Below are 24,630 nucleotides of genomic sequence, written 5' to 3'. Positions count from 1 at the left end.
GTTTTTTTAAAAAAAAAAATTAACAAAATAGATACACTGCTAGCAAGACTAATAAAGAAGAAAAGAGAGAAGCAGCAAACAGACACAATAAAAAATGATAAAGGGGATATCACCACTGATCCCACAGAAATTCAACTACCATCAGAGAATACTATAAACACCTCTACACAAATAAAGAAAATCTGTAAGAAATGGATAAATTCCTGGACACATACACCCTCCCAAGACTAAACCAGGAAGAAGTTGAATCCCTGAAAAGACCAATAACAAGTTCTGAAATTGAGGCAGTAATTAATAGCCTATCAACGAAAAAATGTCCAGGACCAGACGGATTCACAGCCAAATTCTACCAGAGGTACAAAGAGGAACTGGTACCAATCCTTCTGAAACTAATCCAAACAACAGAAAAAGAGGGACTCCTACCTAACTCGTTTTATGAGGCCAGCATCATCCTGATTCCAAAACCTGGCAGAGACACAACAAAAAAGAAAATTTCAGGCCAATATCCCTGATAAACATCAATGTGAAAATCCTCAATAAAATACTGGCAAACAAAATCAAGCAGCACATCAAAAAGCTTATCCACCATGATCAAGTCAGCTTCATCCCTGGGATGCAAGGCTGGTTCAACATATGCATATCAATAAACATAATCAATCACATAAACAGAACCAATGACAAAAACCACATGATTATTTCAATAGATGCAGAAAAGGCCTTCAATAAAATTCAACACTCCTTCATGCTAAAAACACTCAATAAACTAGGTATTGATGGAACATATCTCAAAATAATAAGAGCTGCTCATGACAAACCCATAGCCAATATCATACTGAATGAGCAAAAGCTGGAAGCATTCCCTTTGAAAATCGGCACAAGACAATGATGCCCTCTCTCACCACTCCTATTCAACATAGTATTGAAAGTTCTGGCCAAAGCAGTCAGGCAAGAGAAAGAAATAAAGGGTATTCAAACCGGAAGACAGGAAGTCAAATTGTTTCTGTTTGCAGACAGCATGATTGTATATTTAGAAAACCCCACTGTCTCAGCCCCAAAACATTTTAAGCTGATAAACAACTTCAGCAAAGTCTCAGGATAAAAAATCAATGTGCAAAAATCACAAGCATTCCTATACACCATTAACAGACAAGCAGAGAGCCAAATAATGAGTGAACTCTCATTCACAATTGCTACAAAGAGAATAAAATACCTAGGAATACAACTCACAAGGGACATGAAGGACCTCTTCAAGGAGAACTACAAACCACTGCTCAAGGAAATAAAAGAGGACAAAAACAAATGGAAAAATATTCCATGCTCACGGATAGGAAGAATCAATATCATGAAAATGGCCATACTGTCCAAAGTAATTTATAGATTTAATGCTATTCCCATCAAGCTACCAGTGACTTTCTTAACATAACTAGCAAAAATTACTATAAATTTCATATGGAACCAAAAAAGAGCCCGCATTGCCAAGACAATCCTAAGCAAAAAGAACAAAGCTGGAGGCATCATGCTACCTGACTTCGAACTATACTACAAGGCTACTATAACCAAAACGGCATGGTATTGTTACCAAAACAGATATACAGACCAATAGAACAGAACAGAGGCCTCAGAAATAACGCCACACATCTACAACCATCTGATCTTTGGCAAACCTGACAAAAACAAGCAATGGGGAAAGGATTCTCTATTTAATAAATGGTGCTGGGAAAACTGGCTAGCCATACGCGGAAAACTGAAACTGGACCCCTTCCTTACACCTTATACAAAAATTAACTCAAGATGGATTAAATACTTAAATGTAAAACCTAAAACCATAAAAACCTTAGAAGAAAAGCTAGGCAATACCATCCAGGACATAGGCATGGGCAAAGACTTCATGACTAAAACACCAAAAGCAATTGCACCAAAAGCCAAAATTGACAAATGGGATCTAATTAAACTAAAGAGCTTCTGCTCAGCAAAAGAAACTATCATCAGAGTCAACAGCCAACCTACAGAATGGGAGAAAATGTTTGCAATCTATCCATCTGACAAAGGGCTAATATCCAGAATCTACAAGGAACTTAAATTTACAAGAAAAAAAAAACAAACAACTCCATCAAAAAGTGGGTAAAGGATATGAACAGACACTTCTCAAAAGACAACATTTATGTGGCCAACAAACGTATGAAAAAAAGCTCATCATCACTGGTCACTAGAGAAATGCAAATCAAAACCACAATGAGATACCATTTCACACCAGTTAGAATGGTGATCATTAAAAAGTCTGGAAACAACAGATGCTGGAGAGGATGTGGAGAAATAGGAATGCTTTTACACTGTTGGTGGGAGTGTAAATTAGTTCAACCATTGTAGAAGACAGTGCGGCGAGTCCTCAAGGATCTAGAACCAGAAATACCATTTGACCCAATAATCCCATTACTGGGTATATACCCAAAGGATTATAAATCATTCTACTGTAAAGACACATGCACATGTAGGTTTATTGCAGCACTATTTACAATAGCAAAGACTTGGAACCAACCCAAATGCCTATCAATGATAGACTGGATACAGAAAATATGGCACATATACACCATGGAATACTATGCAGCCATAAAAAAAGGATGAGTTCATGTCCTTTGCAGGGACATGGATGAAGCTGGAAACCATCATCCTCAGCAAACTAACACAAGAACAGAAAACCAAACACTGCATGTTCTCACTCATAAGCAAGAGTTGAACAATGAGAACACATGGACACAGGAAGGGGATCATCACACACCGGGGCCTGTCAGGGGGTTGGGGAAAGAGGAGGGAGAGCATTAGGACAAACATTAGGACAAGCATGCAGGGCTTAAAACCTAGATGACATGTTGATAGGCGCAGCAAACCACCATGGTACATGTATACCTATGTAACAAACCTGCATGTTCAGTACATGTATCCCAGAACTTAAAGTAAAATAAAATATAAGGGCCAATAACAAGTTAAAAAAATAATAATAATTTTAAAAATTAATTATTTTTTTAATTATTATTATTAACTGAGACCAGGCTTGCAAAAGTCCAGCCTGCTTTCAAACAGCTGACTAGCCACAATGTGTGTTCTTACAAGTCTCTCTGCTTTTGCATTCCGTCTTCTCTCTGTCTGGAAAACTCCTATCATCTTTTCTGCACCTGGAAAAAAAATTCTATTCATCTTTGAAGGCCTAGCTCAAATGTCACCTTCTCTGTAAAACATTTCAAATATTCATGCAATTGTCCAGCAAAATTAGTCACATAACTCCTTACTTCTTAGTATTTCATTCCTACCTTTGGAATAAGGCTTACCAGAGTTTATTCACAAATCATATTGTAGTACAGTTAATGGTTTGTGCTCTCTTTCCCGCAGTAGATGGTGAGTAATTTGGAGGGTAAGAACCCTGCTTTATTTAAGTTTGTATTCCTGGTGTCATGCATTGTGCCTGCATATGTGTGTCCTTAGTAAATGTTGGTAGAATTGAATTCATTAGCTTTAGGACAAGTACTGAATGTCTCCAAGTTGCAGTTTCCTCCTCTTTAAAAGATGACAAAGATATCTACAACAAAATATTAGTGTCCAGACTCAATCACGTAGCAAATGTAAAATACTATCTTGTACCCAGGATTGACTCTTGTAATTAGCTCACAAGGAGATGATTAAATTTATCTATTCAGTAAAATTATTTAGACATTTTCTTTAGCACATCCTCATCAACAACACAGGAATGACCTTGATCTCATGAAGTTCACATCTCAGAGGGATAAAACAGCTAATGGCTAAACAAATAAATATGCCAGAAAATATTAGAGATAAAGGCTTTGAAGAAAATTCAGAAGAGTACTGATAATGAAAGTTACTTGAGTAAAGAAAGTGTCAAGGAAGGCTTCTCAGAGGAGGTAATGTTTAAGTGGATGTTTAATCCACATGACGAAAAGTAACCCTGTGATCAAATGACAGAAAAGCATGCTGGGCTCTGCAACAGCAAGTGCAAAGTCCCTGTGGCAGGTACAAGATTGGGGTACTCAAGAAAGAATGAGGCAAATGTGATGGGAGCGTTTTCAACTTAAGGGAAGTGTAGAAGAGATGCAGTTGCAGAAGTAGATGGGGGATAGATCATGTTGGGGACTTAATAGGCCATGGTAAAGGATTCACATATCATTCAAAGTACAGTGGAAAACTATATAGAGGTTCTTAATCAGAGTAGTGACACGAACTAATTTATGTTTTTAAAAGTTTAACGATTGTTTAGAGAATGGATTATGGAGGCAAAAATTGAAGCAGAGAGACCAGCTAGGAAGATCCTACAGTAGTCCAAGATGATGTTTACTTGACACAGGCTGATAGAAGTGAATACTGAGAGGAGAGCAACTGAATATGTTACAGAGAGAAAAGCATGATGACTTACCAATGGAGAGTGAAGGGAAGTAAGGAATCAAGGACAATGGAGGGTGTCTTAGTCTATTCAGGCTTCTCTAGCAATTACCATAAACTGGGTGGCTTATAAACAACAGAAATTTATTCTCACAGTTCTGGAGGCAGGGAAGTCCAAGATTAAGGTACTGGCAGATTCAGTGTCCAGTAAGAGTCCATTTCCTCATAGATAGTGCCTTCTTGCTGCTTCTTCATATGGTGGGACAAGACAGCTCTCCAGGGCCTCTTTAAGGGGACTCCTCCTATTCACAAGGCTTCTGCCATCACGACTGTGTTAGTCTGATCTCACATTGCTATAAAGGAACACCTGAGACTGGGTAACTTATAAAGGAAGGAGGTTTAATTGGCTCATAGTGCTGCAGGCTGTGCAGGGGTTAGTGGCTTCTGCTTCTTGGGAGGCCTCAGGAAGCTTCCAGTCATGGCAGAAGGCAAAGGGGGAGCAGGCACGTCACATGGAGAAAGCAAGAGCAAGAGAGAGTGCCAGATCTCATGAGCACTCACTTGCTATGGTGAGGACACCACCAAGGGGGATGGTGCTAAGCCATTCCTGAGAAATCTGCCCCCGTGATCCAGTCACCTCCCACTAGGCTCCACCTCCAACACTGGAGATTACATTTCAATATGAGATTTGGGTGGGGACACATATCCAAACCATCTCAATGACCCAATTATCTCCCAAAGCTTACCTCCTAATACCATCACCTTGGTAATTAGGTTTTCAACAAATGACTCTGAGAGGACACAAATGTTCACATCATAGCACAGAGTTTTTGACTCAAGCTTCTAGGTGAGATTAAGCTTGAAAGTACAGAAAATATTTTAAAACTATTAGTGGTAGATGTACTTCCCTATTCCTCCTAAGTACAGCTAAAAACACTGGACTATATATATATATATATATAGTATATATATATATATATATATATATACACACACGTATATATACACACATATGTATATATACATATATGTATATATTTGCACACGTGTATATATACATATATGTATATATTTACACATATATGTGTATATACATAGTGTATATAGTGTATATATACATATACTGTATATATATACACTATATATGTATGTGTAAATACACTATATATGTGTATATATGTATGTGTAAATATATGTGTATATATACATATGTATATATACACATATATGTAAATATACACATATGTATATACACATATATGTATATACATACATGTATATATACACATATATACCTACATGTATATACACATACACATGTGTAAATATACATATATGTATATACATGCACATATGTGTAAATATACGTATATGTATATACACATACACATGTGTAAATATACGTATATGTATATACACACGTGTAAATATACGTATATGTATATACACACATATGTGTAAATATACGTATATGTATATACACATACACGTGTAAATACGTATATGTACACATACACATATATGTGTAAATATACGTATATGTATATATACACATACACATATTTGTAAATATACGTATATGTATATATACACATACACATATTTGTAAATATACGTATATGTATATATACACATACACATATTTGTAAATATACGTATATATACATATATATGTGTAAATATATGTATATGTGTATATGTATATATACACATATGTGTATATACACACGTATATATTTACACATGTGTGTATATACACACGTGTATATTTACACATATGTGTAAATATATACATATGTGTATATTTACACATATGTATATATTTACACATATATGTGGGACACAAAGAAACATAGTGTGAATTCCTTGGGCTTCCTTTTTGACTCAAGTATCCCAAACAGAGCTGAAGAAGCCAACGACCTGGAAACATCAATGGGCATAAACCAAAAGAAGTCCCCCAAAGCCTGCTCTCTCTAGCCAAATAATCAGGAAGGCACCAGACAAGCAAGATAGGCTTTTATTTTTATTTAATTTATTTATTTTTGAGATGGAGTTTTGCTCGTCACCCAGGCTGACATGCAATGGCAGGATCTCACTCACTGCAACCTCCGCCTCCTGGGTTCAAGTGATTCTCCTGCCTCAGCCTGCTAAGTAGCTGGGATTACAGGCGCCTGCCACCATGCCCAGCTAATTTTTGTATTTTAGTAGAGATGGGGTTGCACCATGTTGGCCAGGCTGGTCTCAAACTCCTGACATCAGGTGATCCACCCGCCTTGTCCTTCCAAAGTGCTGGGATTACAGGTGTGATCCACCACACCTGGCCAAGACAGACTTTTAGATAATGAATGTTCCACTCCAGGCTAACATCACAGGAAAATCTGTGGCCACACTCTTAGACACACCAGCAAAAGTTAAGTAGGAAACATGGGCTTTCACTCTCACAAAGCTCTAATGAGGAGCTCCAATGCCCAAGGGGGCTGCTGTAAGACAAGGCCAAGTAAGGAAGCAGGAACTGTATCCTCACTGGCCAGTAACAAGCACCTTCCCCCAGTGGCATCAATGGAGACCACATGAGGCACCTGGACTTCTACCTCCACCCGGCAGTAATGAGGTGCCCATCCTTCTCCCAGATGGGGTGGTGTCTGAGGAGGACTAATGGAGAGTAAGGACTTGCACCACCATTCAGCAATAATGAGACCACTACTACTGCAGTGCCAGTGGAAACCACACAAGGAAACAAAAATCTCATCTCTACCCATCAGTAATGAAGGGTTCCCACCCCTAGCCCCAATGTGTCAATGGAGGCTCAGTGGGGAACCTGGACATTTATCTTTACCTGGCACTCACACAGTGGTGTCCCCTCCTCTTCATCTGCCAGGGAAGTGTCAAATTAAAATAGGTTTTAAAAATAAGGTTGAAATAAGATCTAGAATCTCATATAGAATATGAAAATGTGCAGGTTTCAACTTTTAAAAATCACTTGTCACATAAATAGAAAACTTTTGAACTGAATAGGAAAAAAAGACAATTACTAGATGCCAACCCCAAAATGACAGATGTCAGAATGATGTGACAAATATTTTAAAGCAGCCACAATATAATACATATAAACCATGGAATACTATGCAGCCATAAAAAGGAATGAGGTCATGTCCTTTGCAGGAACATGGATAGGAGCTGGAGGCCATTATTCTTAACAAACTAATGCAGGAACAGAAAACAAAATACTGCATGTTCTCACTTATAAGTGGGAGCTAAATAATGAGAACACATGGACATGAAGAGGAAAACACAGGGACCTACTTGAGGGTGGAAACTGGGAGAAGGGAGAGGATCAGAAAAAATTACTATTGGGTACTATGCTTAGTACATCTGGGTGACAAAATCTGTACACCAAACCCCTGTGACACGAGTTTACCTATATAACAAACCTGTATACGTATCCCTGAAATTAAAATAAAATTTTAAAAATTAAAAAAAGTTAGAACTTGTTGATCATTATGGTGGACAGAAGGCAGGACTAGATTGCAGCTCTGACTCGGACAGAGCAGCATACAGAGGCTCACATCGCACATTTTAGCTCCAGAATGACTGCGAGAACAAACCAGGAATCCCGAGAGAACCCACAGACCCTCTGAAGGAAGCGGACTGCTCCTGCAGGACTCAGGAGACACCCCAAATACTGTGAGTGCTCAAACTGTGGAAGTGGGAAAGGGAGACCCTCCACTCCTGAACACTCACCCGCACTGGGGAAAATGAAAGTCATACTCAAGAGAAGTTTCCAACCTTACCTGGAGCTGAGTCAATTTAGAGAGCCAAGCAAAATACATGGGTAGAAGAAACAGCGGGAAAGGCCCTGGGAGCTCACTGGGTCCCCAAGCAGCCACTCCTGCCTGGCACCACAGGGACCCTCCTGGAGGCACCAGAGGCATGGGGGAAGACGCCACAGGGAGAAGGAAGTCTCCATCTGGACTTTGTAACAATTTGAACCGGGTGAGAAGCCTCCTGGCCAAAACTCGGGCTAGGGGGCGAATCCGGTGGGCAGACTCCACAGGCGGGGAAAGAACCAAAGCCCTGTTCTTTTGCAGCTGGGAGGCGGGGAGCCTGAGGCAAGTTCTCATGCCCTGCTCACCTCAGCCACTGCCTGGAAACAGACTAGGGACTACTGGGGGAGCATGGTGGGAGTGAGACCAGCCCTTCAGATTGCATGAGCTGGGTGACGCCTGTGACTGCTGGCTTTCTCCCACTTCCATGACAACCTGCATGACTCAGCAGAGGGGCTATAATACTCCTAGGTTCACAACTCCATTGACCTGATGGCTTCACCCCCAGCCCCCACAGCAGCAGCAGCAAGACCCCCCTAAGGAGAGTCTGAGCTCAGACACTCCTAGCCCCATCCCCACCTGATGGTCCTTCCCTATCCACCCAGGTAGCTGAAGACAAAGGACATATACTCTTGGGAGTTCTAGGGCCCCGCTCACTGCTGGTTCCTCTCCATACTACCACAGCTGATGCTCTCTGGAAAGCGCCACCTACTGGCAGGAAGCGAACCAGCACAAAAATAGAACATTAAACCACCAAAGCTAAAGAACCCTCACAGAGTCCATTTCAACCCCCTGCCGCCTCCCACAGCTGAGAGACCCATAGATGGTTCACATCACAGGACTCTGTGCAGACAACCCCCAGTACCAACCCAGAGCCAGGTAGGCTTGCTGTGTGGCTAGACCCAGAGAGAGATACCAATCACTGCAGCTCAGCTTACAGGAAGCCATATCTATAGGAAAAGAAGGAGAGTACTACATCAAGGGAACACCCCATGGGACAAAAGAATCTGAACAACAGCCTTCATCCCTAGATTTTCCCTCTGACAGCCTACCCGAATGAGAAGGACAGAAAACCAACTCTGGTAATATGAAAAAACAAGGCTCTTTAACACAGCAGAAAGAAATCCCTGATTTACCTGAAAAAGAATTCAGGAGGTTAGTTATTAAGCTAATCAGGGGGGCACCAGAAAAAGGCAAAGCCAATGCAAGGAAATCCAAAAGATACAAGAAGTGAAGGGAGAAATATTCAAGGAAATAGATAGATTAACGAAAAAAAACAATCAAAATGTCAGGAAACATTGGACACACTTACAGAAATGCAAAATGCTCTGGAAAGTCTCAGCAATAAAATTGAACAAGTAGAAGAAAGAAATTCAGAGCTCAAAGACAAGGTCTTCGAATTAACCCAATCCAATAAATACACATACACACACACACGCACAAAGAGTAAGAAAATATGAACAAAGCCTCCAAGAAGTATGGGATTATGTTAAATGACCACATCTAAGAATAATCGGTGTTCCTGAGGAAGAAGAGAAGTCTAAAAGTTTGGAAAATCTATTTGGGGGAATAATCAAGGAAAATTTTCCCAGCCTTGCTAGAGACCTAGACATCCAAATACAAGAAGCAAAAAGAACACCTGGGAAATTCATCACAAAAAGATCATCGCCTAGGCACATTGTCATCAAGTTATCTAAAGTTAAGATGAAGGAAAGAATCTTAAAAGCTGTGAGACAAAAGCACCAGGCAACCTATAAAGGAAAACCTATCAGATTAACAGCAGATTTCTCAGGAGAAACCTTACAAACTAGATGGGATTGGAGCCCTATTTTCGGCCTCCTCAAACAAAACAATTATCAACCAAGAATTTTGTATCCAGCAAAACTAATCATCATATACGAAGGAAAGATACAATCTTTTTCAGACAAATGCTGAAAGAATTTGCCAGTACCAAGCCACCACTGTAAGAACTGCTAAAAGGAGCACTAAATCTTGGAACAAATCCTGGAAACACATCAAAACAGAACCTCTTTAAAGCATAAATCACACAGGACCTACAAAACAAAATACAGTTTAAAAAGCAAAAATAAAAAACAAAAAAACCATGGTACATAGGCAACAAATAGCACTATGAATGCAATGGTACCTCACATCTCAATACTAACATTGACTGTAAATGGCCTAAATGTCCCACTTCAAAGATAAAGAACTGCAGAATGGATAAGAACTCACCAACCATCTGCTGCCTTCAGGAGACTCATCTAACACGTAAACACTCACATAAGCTTAAAGGGGTGGAAAAAGGCATTTCATGCAAGTGGATACCAAAAGCAAGCAGGGGTAGCCATTCTTATATCAGACAAAACACACTTTAAAGAAACAGCAGTTAAAAGAGACAAAGAGGAACATTACATAATGGTAAAAGGCCTTGTCCAACAGGAAAATATCACAATCCTAAACATATAGGCACCTAACACTGGAGCTCACAAATTTATAAAACAATTACTAATAGACCTAAAAAATGAGACAGACAGCAACACAATAATAGTGGGGGACTTCGATACTCCACTGACAGCAGGTCATCAAGACAGAAAGTCTACAAAGAAACAATGGATTTAAACTATACCTTGGAACAAATGAACTTAACAGATATATACAGAACATTTCTTCCAACAACCACAGAATACACATTCTACTCAACAGCGCATGGAACTTTCTCCAAGATAGACTATATGATAGGTCATAAAACAAGCCTCAATAAATTCAAGAAAATTGAAATTATATGAAGCACTCTCTCAAATGACAGTGGAATAAAACTAGAAATCAACTCCAAAAGGAACCCTTGAAACCATGCAAATACATGGAAATTAAACAGCCTGCTCCTGAATGAGCATTGGGTCAAAAACAAAATCAAGGTGGAAATTAAAAACTTCTTCTAACTGAACAACAATAGCAGCACAACCTATCGAAACCTCTGGGATACAGTAAAGGCAATGCTAAGAGGAAAGTTCATAGCCCCTGAAGTTCATACCTACATCAGAAAGTCTGAAAGAACACAAACTGACATTCTAAGGTCCCACCTCAAAGAATTAGAGAAACAAGAACAAACCAAACCCAAACCCAGTAGAAGAAAGAAAACAACCAAGATCAGAGCAGAACTAAATGAAATCGAAACAAACAAACAAAAAGTACAAAAGATAAATGAAACAAAAAGCTGGTTCTTTGAAAAAATAAATAAAATTGATAGACCATTACCAAGATTAACCAAGAAAAGAAGAGAGAAAATCCAAATAACCTCATTAAGAAATGAAACGAGAGCTATTACAACTGATACCACTGAAATACAAAAGATAATTCAAGGCTACTATGAACACCTTTATGCACATAAACTAGAAAACCTAGAAGAGATGGATAAATTCCTGGAAAAATACAACCCTCCTAGCTTAAATCAGGAAGAATTAGATACCCTAAACAGACCAATAACAAGCAGTTGGTAATTCAAAAATTACCAACAAAAAGAAGTCCAGGACCAGATGGATTCACAGCAGAATTCTACCAGCATTCAAAGAAGAATTGGGACCAATTCTTTTGACACTATTCCACAACATAGAGAAAGAGGGAACCCATTCTATGAAGCCAGCATCACCCTAATACCAACACCAGGAAAGGACGTAAGCAACAAAGAAAACCATAGACCAATATCTCTGATGAACACAGATGCTAAAATCCTTAATAAAATACTAGCCAACTGAATCCAACAACATATCAGAAAGATAATCCACCATGATCAAGTGGGTTTCATACCAGGGATGCAGGGATGGTTTAACATACACACGTCAATAAATGTGATATACTGCATAAACAGAATTAAAAACAAAAATCACATGATCATCTCAATAGATGCAGAAAAAGCATTTGCCAAAATCCAGCATTGCTTTATGATTAAAACTCTCAGCAAAACTGGCATACAAGGGACATACCTCAGTGTAATAAAAGCCATCTATGACAAACCCACAGCCAACATAATACTGAATGGGAAAAACTGAAAGCATTCCCTCTGAGAACTGGAACAAGACCAGGATGCCCATTCTCACCACTCCTCTTCAACATGGTCCTGGAAGTCCTAGCCACAGCAATCAGACAAGAGGAAAAAATAAAGGGCATCCAAATCGGTAAAGAGGAAGTCAAACTGTCACTGTTTGCTGACAATATGATCGTTTACCTTGAAAACCCTAAAGACTCCTCCAGAAAGCTCCTATAACTGATAAAATAATTCAGAAAAGCTTTCAGATACAAGATTAATGTACATACATCAGTAGTTCTTCTATACACCAACAGCAACCAAGCAGAGAATCAAATCAAGAATCAATCAAACCAAGCACAGAATCAAATCAACCCCTTTTACAATAGCTGCAACAAAAAAATAAAATAAAATACTTACAAATATACCTAAGAAAGGAGGCGAAAGACCTCTACAAGGAAAACTACAAAACACTGCTCAAAGAAATCATAGACGACACAAACAAATAGAAACACATCCCATGCTCATGGATGGGTAGAATCAATGAAGAATCAATGGGTAGAATCTGTGAAGAATGATGGTGGTATTTTGGTGGGGACTGCCAAAAGCAATCTTCAAATTCAACACAATCCCCACCAAAATACCACCATCATTCTTCACAGAATTAGAAAAAAACAATCCTAAAATTCATATGGAACCAAAAAAGAGTGTACATAGCCAAAGCAAGACTAAGCAAAAAGAACAAATCTGGAGGCATCACACTACCTGATTTCAAACTATACTCTAAGGCCGTAGTCACCAAAACAGCATGGTACTGATATAAAAATAGGCACATAGACCAATGGAACAAAATAGAGAACCTGGAAATAAACCCAAATACTTACAGCCAACTAATCTTCAACAAAACAAACAAAAACATAAAGTGGGGAAAGGATCCCCTTTTCAACAAATGGTGCTGAGATAATTGGTTAGCCACATGTAAGAGAATGAAACTGGATCCTCATCTCTCACCTTATACAAAAATCAACTCAAGATGGATTAAGGGCTTAAATCTAAGACATGAAACTAAGAAAGTTCTAGAAGATAATGCTGGAAAAACCCTTGTTGTAGACGTTGGCCTAGGCCAGGATTTCATGACCAAGAACCCAAAAGCAAATGCAATAAAAAGAAAGATAAATAGTTGGGACTTAATTAAATTAAAGAGCTTTTACACAGCAAAAGGAACAGTCAGCAGAGTAAACAGACAACCCACAGAGTGGGAGAAAATCTTCACAATCTATACATCTGACAAAGGACTAATATCCAGAATCTGTAATAAACTCAAACAAATCAGTAAGAAAAAAAACAAACGATCCCATCAAAAAGTGGGCTAAAAACATGAATAGACAATTCTCAAAAGAAAATATACGCCTTTCGGCCAGAACCGCCATCTTCTAGTAATTCGCCAAAATGACGAACACAAAGGGAAAGAGGAGAGGCACCTGATATATGTTCTCTAGGCCTTTTAGAAAACATGGAGTTGTTCCTTTGGCCACATATATGCGAATCTATAAGAAAGGTGATATTGTAGACATCAAGGGAATGGGTACTGTTCAAAAAGGAATGCCCCACAAGTGTTACCATGGCAAAACTGGAAGAGTCTACAGTGTTACCCAGCATGCTGTTGGCATTGTTGTAAACAAACAAGGGCAAGATTCTTGCCAAGAGAATTAATGTGCGTATTGAGCACATTAAGCACTCTAAGAGCCGAGATAGCTTCCTGAAACGTGTGAAGGAAAATGATCAGAAAAAGAAAGAAGCCAAAGAGAAAGGTACCTGGGTTCAACTAAAGCGCCAGCCTGCTCCACCCAGAGAAGCACACTTTGTGAGAACCAATGGGAAGGAGCCTGAGCTGCTGGAACCTATTCCCTATGAATTCATGGCATAATAGGTGTTAAAAAAAAAAATAAAGGACCTCTGGGCTACAAAAAAAAAAAGAAAATATACAAATGGCCAAGAAACATATGAAAAAATGCTCAACATCATTAATGATCAGGGAAATGCAAATTAAAACCATAATGTGATACCACCTTACTCCTGCAAGAATGGCCATAATAAAAAAATCAAAAAAACAGTAGATGTTGGCATGGGTGCAGTGATCAGAAAAACTTCTACACTGTTGGTGGGAATGTAAACTAGTACAACCACTATGGAAAACAGTGTGGAGATTCCTTGAAAAACTAAAAGTAGAACTACCATTTGATCCAGCAATCCTACTACTGGATATCTACCCAGAGGAAAAGAAGTCATTATACAAAAGAGATACTTGCACAAGCATGTTTACAGCAGCACAATTTGCAACTGCAAAATCTTGGAACCAACCCAAATGCCCATCAAGCAATGAGTAATTAAAGAAACTGTGGTACATATATACAATGGAATACTACTCAGCCATAAAAAGGAATAAATTAACAGCATTTGCAGTAACCTGGATGAGACTGGAGACTATCATTCTAAGTGAAGTAACTCAGGAATGGAAAACCAAATATCGTATGTTCTCACTGCTATATGGGAGCTACGCTATGAGGACATAAAGGCATATAAGAATGATACAGTGGACTTTGGGGACTTAGAAGGAAGGGTAGGAGAGGTGAGGGATAAAAGACTACAAATAGGATGCAGTGTATACTGCTTGGGTGATGGGTACACCAAAATCTCGCAAATAAACACTAAAGAACATACTCATGTAACCAAATACCACCTGTACTCCAATAACCTATGGGGGGGAAAGGCCAAATACCAGAGAAAATAAATAAATAAAAATAAAAATTTTAAAAATTTAAAATAAAATAAATTTTTCTTCTTTCAAAAATAAATAATAAAGCAGCCACAATAAAAATGCTTCAACAAGCAATTACAAGCCTGCTTGAAACAAACAAAATATAGAAAATAGAAGATATAAAGAACTAAATGAAAAATTTTAAAATTCAAAAATAAAATAATGGAAATAAAAGTCTCAGTGGATGGGTTCAATAGTAAGAGGAAGAAACACAGGAAAGAAATCATGAATTGAGAGAAAAAACAATAAAAATTAGTCAATCTGAAAAATACAGAGAAAATAGACTGAAATAAAATGAACAGTGTTTCAAGGACCTGTGGGACTATTTAAAAAATAACATTCCTGTAATCAAAGTTTCAGAAGGAGAGGAAAAAGGCAGTAAGACTGAAAAAGCACTCAAAGAAGTCATGGCTGAAAATTTCCCAAATTTGCCAGGAGACAAAGTCCTATAAATTCAAGAAGCTGGGCAAACTCCAAACATAATCAACTGAAAGAAATCCATGCCAGCTTCTGAAAACTAAATACAAATTTTAAAATATTGAAAGCCGCCAGAGAAAAATGACAACTTACCTATATAATTAAAAAAAACAGATTTTTCATCAGAAACCATGTAGGGAAGAAAGAAGTGGCATGATATTTTACAGTGTTGAAAGAAAACAACTGTCAACCAACCAACAGTGGCTCATGCCTGTAATCCCAGTACTTTGGGAGGCTGAGGTGGGTGGATCACTTGAGGTCAGGAGTTCAAGACCAGCCTGGCCAACATGGTGAAACCCTGTCTCTACTAAAAATACAAGAAAAAAATTAGCCAGGCATGGTGGTGCATGCCTGTAATCCCAACTACTCGGGAGGCTGAGGCAGGAGAATCCCTTGAACCCAGGAGGCAGAGGTTGCAGTTAGCCAAAGTCACACCACAGCACTCCAGCCTGGGTGATACAGCAAGACTCCGTCTCAGAAAATCAAACCAGAACAAAACAACTGCCAACCAAGAATTCTATGTCCAGTAAAAATACCTTTAGGAATTATTAATATACAAATATTAAGAAATTACCAGACGAAAGAAAACTTAAGATAATTTTTCACCAGCAAAACTACCCAAAAAAATGGGTAAAGGAAGTTCTCTAAACAGAAAGAAAATAATAAAAAGAGGGACTTGAAACATTAGGAAGAAAGAACACAGTAAGCAAAAACTATGAACAAATACAACAGGTTTTTCTTTTCTTCTTGAGTTTTCTAAATTATGTTTGAAGGTTGAAGCAAAAATCACGGCATTGTCCTATGTGGTTCTAAATGTATGTACAGGAAATATTTAAGACAACTAGTAGAGGAGGATGACAGAACAAAAAGGAAGGTAAGGTTTCTATACTTCACTTGAACTGGTAAATAACAACAGTAGACTGCAATAAGTAATGTATATATAATGTAATACCTACAGCACCCAAACAATTAAGACATATACTTTTTCAGAACTATATAGATAAATCAAAGTGGAATTCTAAAATATATTACAGTAACACACAGGAAGGCAAAAAAAATGAAAACAACAGAAAACAAAAAATAAAATGGTAGACATACATTCTAAAATAACAATTATGTTTAATGTAAATGGTCTAAAAACAAATTAAAAGACAGAGATGGCATGTTGGGTTGCAAAACATGACCCAACTATATGCTGTCTATAACAAACTTGCTTCAAGTATAATTATATAAAAGGATTGAAAGTGAAAGAATGGAAAAAGACATATCATGCAAACATTAATCAAAGGAAAGCAAGGATGGCTACATTAATATCAGATAAAGTAGACTTCAGAGCAAAGAAAATTACCAAAAACAAGGAGGGACATTACATAATGACAATAGGATAAATCAACTAAAAAGACATAGTAATTCTAAATGTGTATGCACCCAAAAATACAACTGCAAAATATGTGAAACAAAAACTGATATAACTGAAAAGACAAAGAGAAATCCACAATTATAACTGGAGGCTTCCATACCCTCTCAACAACTGATAGAACAACTAAACAGAAAATCCGCAAGGATACAGGAAAACTCAATACCACCAACCAACAGGTTAGCATTTATAAACTATTCCACCCCACAACAGCAGAATCAACAGATTTTTCAAGAATCTGCAAATCATATACCAAGACAGAACATAAATTGGGAAATAAAACAAACCTCAACAAATTTAAAAGAACTGAAATTATACAGAGGAAAAAGAAAAGACACAAATTACCAATATCAGGAGTAAAACAGAGACTATCATATAGACTCTACAGATATCAAAGGATAAGGGAGTACTGCAAGAAACTCTACACACACAAACTTGACAACTCAGAAGAAATACATCAATACCTCAAAAGACACAAATTACCATACATTTCCTATTATGAAATAGATAATCTGGATAGCCTACAATATTAAGGAAATTTAACTTATAATTTTAAAACTCCTAAAAAATAAATCTGTAGGCCCAGACTGTTTCACTGGATAATTTGACCTATTTTTTAAATAAGAATTAGCATCTATTCTACATAATTTCTTCCAGAAAATAGAGGAGGAGAGGTTTCTTAATTCATTTTTGAATATCATACTAACCTGATACCAAAACCAGACAAAGAATATTTTAAAAAGAAAGAAAACCAGACAATATCCTTCATGAACACAGACACAAAGTATTAGCAAATAGAATTCAGCATTATATAAAATGAATTATACACCATGTCCCAATGGAATTTATTCCAGGGATGCAAGGCTAATTCAATATTTAAAATTCAATCAATATAACCTACCATATTGCGCTAATGCAAAGAAATATGGTCATATCAATTGATAGAGAAAAAGCTTATGAAAAAATTCAACAGAGATTCTTGATAAAAACTCTCCGAGTAACAAATTGAGGGGACTTTCCTGGAGAGAAAAGGTAGAGTTGTTCCTAAATTTATTTTTGAAATAAAGGGAAAAGAAAAAGAAATAGAAGAAACTTCCCTCAACTTGATAAAGGATATTTACAAAAACCTACAGCTAGAGTTATACTTCATAGGATAAAAGAATGAATGCTTTCTCCCTAAGATCAGGTACAAGGCCAGAATGTTCATTCACACCATTCTTCATTCTGCATAATGCTGGAAGGTCTAGCCAATGCATTAGCTAGTGCAATTTTTTACAAAAACTAACTTGAAATGGATCATAGGCCTAAATGCAGAACACAAAATATCCAAACTGAAATGCAGAAACAAAAAAGAATGAAAAAGACAGGATATTCAAGAACTGTGGGACAATTACAAAAGATGTAACATGCATATAATGGGAATACAAGAAAGAGAGAACGGAACAGAAGAAATATTTGAAGCAACAATGACTGAGATTTTCCCAAAATATCAGCTGATATTTACCCAACAGACTATACACCCTTTACTATACCTAGTGTTCCCTAGTCCAGAGCCTCTCAAGAGTTCTAGAATGTAAGTACCATCTGTACTCGGTTGCTAGGGCTACCATAACAAAGTACCACAGACTGGATGGATTAAATAATAAAAATTTATTTTCTCACAATTCTGGAGGTTAGAAGTCCAAGATCAAGGTGCCAGTAGCATTGGTTTCTTCTAAACGCCTCTCTCCTTGGCTTGCAGATAGATGGCTGTCTTCTCCCTGTGTCTTCACATGGTCTTCCCTCCCTATGTGCCTGTGTCCTAATCGCCTTCATATAGGGACAGCAATCATATTGTATTAGGGCCTACCCTAATGACCTCACTTTAACTTAATTACCTCTTTAAAGATCCTATCTCCAAATGTAGTCACATTCTGAGGTACTGGGGGGTGGGACTTCAGCATATGAATTTGAGGAGAACATAATTTAGCCCATACTACTTTCCTCATGCTCCCTCATGCAAATCCTTTCTGTAACTCCCTCCACCTTCATCTTTCTAAAATGTATTAATAGTTTTTGTTTCCTAATGCAGTTCCCCTTCTTTTTGCTGTTTATGATTTATTCATTTGTAATTCTTTACTATTATTTTACTAGAATCTGAGGAAAGGTAAGAAGAAAAAATGTGGTTAATCCACCATCTTTTCCTAGGAGTCCCCCCAAACTTTTTAAGTATCACCTCCCACTAAGAAGTCTTCTTGCTGATGTTAGACCACAGTAATCTCTCCTTTATCCTAATTCTTAATTCATTTAACACATATTTGTCTTGTTTCATTTTTATTAGCCTTATGACCCCACTTACAGGTTTTAAGCAATGATGGCTTTTAAAATTTCTGTTTTACCACCAATGCCCAGTATTATATTAAATATTCATTATTTGATTTATAAAAATAATTTAATTTTTATGAATTTATAATATGACCCCACTCCTACAATTCAGGTTCAGTTTTTATGTTTTAATGTAGTGGACCAATGAATACATCATGAAATTCACAATGTACCACCCTATTATACATGACAGCTTCTTGGGAATAAGAGGTATAAAATTTCACATCCAAGTACCAAAATGGAAAGCACAGAGCCACTCATGCCTGAAAATCCTGTCTTAGACTTCTCAGAAACACAAACATTTTAAACTCAGCCCAGGCAAATTAGATCAAAGCTAATAATGTAGTCCTTTAAAAAATGACCCATTGCTCCAAGCTAAGTAAAAAGCATATCAGATCTATGAAAAGTAATTATACATGAAAATGAGATTCTTTGCTTTCCTTCTAACAAGTGTTAAAGGTAATGTAATTAAAATCAACATTTATCACTATATTTATGGAAATCTTAGTCCTGAATTCAGGTCATTTACAGTTAGTTAAGTTGACCTATTAACAAGATCTTTGAAATTTCTCTAAGGAGCCTCATTGCCTTACACGATTTTCCTTGCTTCTGAATTTCCACCAGGCTTAGGTTTAAAATCCTCTGGTGGTTAATGCTGTCATGTGGTTGGTTGGTGAAAACTTTGTTCTGCTTCTTTGTCAAATACAAGGACAAATCAAGTGTAATGAAAAGTGAGATGGCAAACATGCAGTGTAGCTTGACTTGATAACATTTCAGATTGTAAGGGCTGATATTCACCTGAGAGACTTTATACCCAATTTGAACATTTTGACTGACTTACTCTGATTATCCAAATCAAGCATTCTCGGATGGAAAAAGTGGTAAGGTGAGTAAAAAAGGACAAAATCGAATTCCAGGTACCCACTGCAACAGACATGAGAAAACAAAATTAAAGCCAACATTTGGGGAATCAGAAGCATTCTTTTTATTCCTGTGTTTCCTGGATTTTCTTTTTCCTTTGGGAAGATCCTCCCATTGTTCTAGGAAACACAAGTTTGTTTTGGTTAAGCAGATCTAAGGTAAATGCTTACTCACTCTTTCAGGTCAGGGAAGTCCTGAAAGCAGGGAGTAATCCACATGCACAGGCTTCAGACTCAGATGCTGACCCAGTCTTCACCAAGTGCGTAGTGAAGCGCTGCAGAGACCGTTAGAGGATGAGAACTGGTTTTCACTTTATCAGGCTTAGGCCAACTGGTGGAGAATTCTGGGCTTAAGGAGGGGCACTTTTGCAAAGAAGCACAGCCACTGGACTCCAGGAGCAGGGGTGCCTGGTTTTAAAGTTCATTTGTGTCCCATAAGGCCCCAGTGGTATCTTCAAGTATATGGTAAAGTATTGTTAAACTGTGCCTTCTAGTATCAGCTGTGTTTGGAAGGCTAACGGAAGGGACTGCGTCCATGCCTGGTGTTAAGCAGGCCTGGGGTGGAGAGGAAGCCTAGAGATGAGGCTACAACCACAGCAGGGAAGCCTGGGCAGCTGCCCACAGGAGAGCTGACAGGGAACAGTATGGCTGGATTTGTGTGTGTGTGTAAACACCCCCTAGGTAGGTGTTGCTGGGACCCAACAAAGACTGGTATCTTCTAGTGACACAAGAAAGAGGCTCAGGTTATGTTTTCCAGCATCAATGGGACAGATGACCCTCTAAAGCTAGAGCCCTTGAGGATATCCTGATGGTAGTTATAGAAGTTCATTTGAATCTGGTTCTTTATTTTTGCTTCTGCCCTTCCAGCAAATTTCGGGCTTCAAATGGCTTTGCTATTTGGTTTGCGGTGGGAGTTAAAGGCACATGGTAGCTGCCTTGCAACATCCTACTGAACCCCACCCTCCATTAAGCTCAATCTATCACTGAGGTAACAATAACCAGAGCCATAAGTTATGATTACCTAGTACTGAGTCTACTCAGGAAAACCTCTATGTCAAATTTATCAGCCTGGGATCTCAGCCTCTCCAGCCCCAACCAAGGCAAAACTCTGAGCCTGTGGGAGGTAAAAAGACTATGTATACCTACTTTCTTTATGCTTCATTTCCCCGGTTAAATCATCCTTTTTCACTTCTGACTTAACCTAAACCCTACCTTGGCTTTTGCCTCCCGAGGCCTGCTTTTAGTTTCCTTCAGGATCCTCCTCTCCAAAGCATGGGACTGATAAAATAAAATCGTCTTTGTTAATAGACGAATTAGCTCATATGTTACTATTTTCAAATTATAGTAATACCTGGGCTAAGTTTAAAATGTTTGTGTCTCTAAGAAGTCTAGGACAGGATTTTCAGGCATTCTGACAAGCCAGGAGGGAAACGTATTTGGCAGGAACCCTCTGGCACTTTGAGGTTGTTGGCTAGTTCAGGGCCAGAGGTGAGGACATGATAAAGTCTGTAGCCATGCAGAGCTTCCACTACTGCCAGACTCTATGGATAATACTGCCCCGGGTCTTGAATTGTAGGATGTTGGGGTTAAAATAAGGTTGATAGCAACTTTATTTTATTATTTTATTTTACATTTTACTTTTATTTTTTTATTTTATTTTATTTCATTTCATTTTTCATTTTATTTTGAGACAGAGTCTCGCTCTGCCACCCAGGTTAAGAGTGCAGTGGTGTGATCTCAGCTCACTACAACCTCCACCTCCCAGGCTCAAGAGATTCTCCTTCCTCAGCCTCCCGAGTAGGTGAAACTACAGGTGCGTGTCACCACACCCAGCTAATTTTTGTGTATTTCATTGAGACGGGGTTTCACTATGTTGGCCAGACTGCAGCGGTGCGATCTCAGCTCACTGCAACCTCTACCTCCCAGGTTCAAGAGATTCTCCTTCCTCAGCCTCCCGAGTAGATGAAACTACAGGTGCGTGTCACCACACCCAGCTAATTTTTGTATGTTTAGTTGAGATGGGCTTTCACTATGTTGGCCAGGCTGGTCTTGAACTTCTGACCTCAAGTGATCCACCTGCCTCAGCCTCCCAAAGTGCTAGGCTTACAGACGTGAGCCACCACACCCAGCCAGGTAGCAACTTCAGCTGGAAAAAAACACTGCCATCTCAGTCAACTCTATTTATTGTTGGACAGAATTGTGAGTGAGTCCTTTCCTTTGGTCTTTTCACCATCCTCATAAACTAATAACTGCCCAGTGAGCAATACCTCATCACAGATAATTCAAAGATGTTTAGCACTCACAAAAGGCTTGGTACAAAGTGTAGAAAAGACAGAACTAAACATGGTATAATCTTTGAGAAATCAAATCAATGACCACAAAACTATGACACTTCTTGGTGTCAACTTGGCTTTTTGCCATTGCAAGTGTGCTACTTCATCATAATTCAGGGTCTGTGTTGACTTAATAGTTAAATATAGTTTTCCTCTGATGTTACAGAAATGCATATTCAATTATCCAAGTGAGACTAAACAAAATCACTGTATTTTACCACTTAAAGAGGCCTCATAAAGTAAACATCAAAATGACTCACTGATGTTGGAAACTGAGAGGAAGGGGAAGTAGAAGAGAAGCAGGTATCTCTGTAGGCCAGTAAAGCAGACCTGAATATTACACACAAACGGCATTGCCCACCATGTCCATGCACACACACACACCCCTCTCTCAAGGAAGAACAGCCCTTTCTGCACATTCCTTTCTAAATACATTTTTGTGACACCTCCTCCTCTTCAAAATTTAGTCAATATTTAGCTTAAATCTAGGTCTCATGCACTGAAGTACTGAGGGGAGGAAAAATGCTGCCCACACACTCCCCCACAAGTCCCTAGAAAGACCTTGTGACACATGAGGAAGGGGGCTGTCCTTGATGTAGGAAGATGGAGTTCTGACCTAGCCATAGTTAGGCACTGACTTTGAGGTATGCTCCCTGTCTGGACACTCCACCATGATTCCACAGCTTCCCTACGTGACCGTGGCCCAGGACTGTCAGGCTACAGGACAGAGTAAATCCAATGTCTCATAACAGGGCCCAAATAAGCACTGACATCCCTTCCTGTCTGCCAACTACTCAAGCCAACCACCACAGTGACTGGCACAGAGAAGGCCACCAGGACCTGTATGCTGGCTGAATGAACTTGCCGTAACAAACTGTCTGCCGTACTCCCTCCTTTCACTATATCCTCCTCCCAGGTTTCAATACTGAACAACATGATCAAAGATTACATCTTCATTTTTGCTATATGCACTAGAAGGAGACTTTTACAGATACTAAGCAGTCAAAATCTTTTTTTGTTTGAGACAGGGTCTCACTCTATTGCTCAGGGTGGAGTGCAGTGGTGCAATCTCAGCTCACTGCAACCTCTGCCTCCCAGGCTCAAGTGATTTTCGTGCCTCAGCCTTCGGAGTTGCTAGGAATACAGGCATGCACCACCATGCCCAGCTAATTTTCTGTATTTTAGTGGTGATGGGGTTTTGCCATGTTGCCCAGGTTGGTCTCGAACTCCTGAGCTCAGGCAATCTGCCCGCCTTGGCCTCCCAAACTGCTAGGATTACAGGCGTGAGCCACCGCGCCTGGCCGAAAATCTTAAGAAATTAAAATTCACTTTCATTTTTATTCCTATCAGAATGCTTTCTGCCACATGCATACTGCTATTTTCTGAACATCCAGTAGGTGGTAGTAATACCGAAGAAATGCCAGCTGCCAGCCTGCCTTCTCCAGCCGCTGTGCTCCTCTTGTGTTATCCTGACAGTGGCTCAGCAACCACTGCAGTGTACGAGGAAGAATATGAGCGTCTAAGTCAGACTAGCTTCTGCTTGACCCCCAGCTTCACAGGAAAACCTATTCTGCATGTTTCTAGGATTGAGATAATATATGCAAAACCCTTGGTAAAGTGCCTGCCACACAGTAGGATGTATACAAATATTAGCTAATATTAGTCTATTTGAACTGCCATGAACAAGGGAGTTCCACATGAGAAACAGAACATTATAACCCTATTCCTTTTTACGTTCATTTGGTATTCAAAAAACATTTTGGGGAGGAACACTCTGAACACAATCCTATAAAAGGGAATTAAAATAATCCTCGTTGATGATGAAAAGGTCTTTAAATGTTCAGACAAGTGCTTTCAGCCAAACTTAAGGCTTCATCTGGATACTTCATTCTCATTCTATACTGCCTGCATTCGTTCCTTTATCTAGCAAACATTTATTAACTTCATATTATGTGCTAAGTACTGTACTTTGGAGATCAAGTCTTTAAAATACACTGCACATTTATAATCCCACTGATAGGCAGACCAATTCTAGTTTTCATGTCTCTTAGTTCAGGAGGCTATTTTAAG

The 24,630-nt window shown here is 38.6% G+C and overlaps 1 long non-coding RNA gene and 1 pseudogene across 1 annotated transcript; both read left to right on the top strand.

Annotated features, from left to right (window-relative positions):
- Positions 1 to 13,672: 13,672 nt before the first annotated feature.
- LOC134807476 (large ribosomal subunit protein eL21-like) lies at positions 13,673 to 14,201 on the top strand (annotated as a pseudogene).
- Positions 14,202 to 21,262: 7,061 nt separating this feature from the next.
- LOC129136641 (uncharacterized) lies at positions 21,263 to 24,391 on the top strand. The gene is made up of 3 exons (XR_008538469.2): positions 21,263 to 21,350; positions 21,922 to 22,040; positions 23,955 to 24,391. It is a non-coding gene; the product is annotated as an uncharacterized LOC129136641 (long non-coding RNA).
- The last annotated feature ends 239 nt before the right edge of the window (positions 24,392 to 24,630 follow it).

The sequence above is a fragment of the Pan troglodytes genome, chromosome 10 (genome assembly GCF_028858775.2).
Source record: "Pan troglodytes isolate AG18354 chromosome 10, NHGRI_mPanTro3-v2.0_pri, whole genome shotgun sequence".
Classification (NCBI taxonomy): domain Eukaryota; kingdom Metazoa; phylum Chordata; class Mammalia; order Primates; family Hominidae; genus Pan; species Pan troglodytes.
The sequence above is the reverse complement of the archived record's forward strand: the minus strand, read 5'-3'. Positions and strand labels throughout refer to the sequence as shown.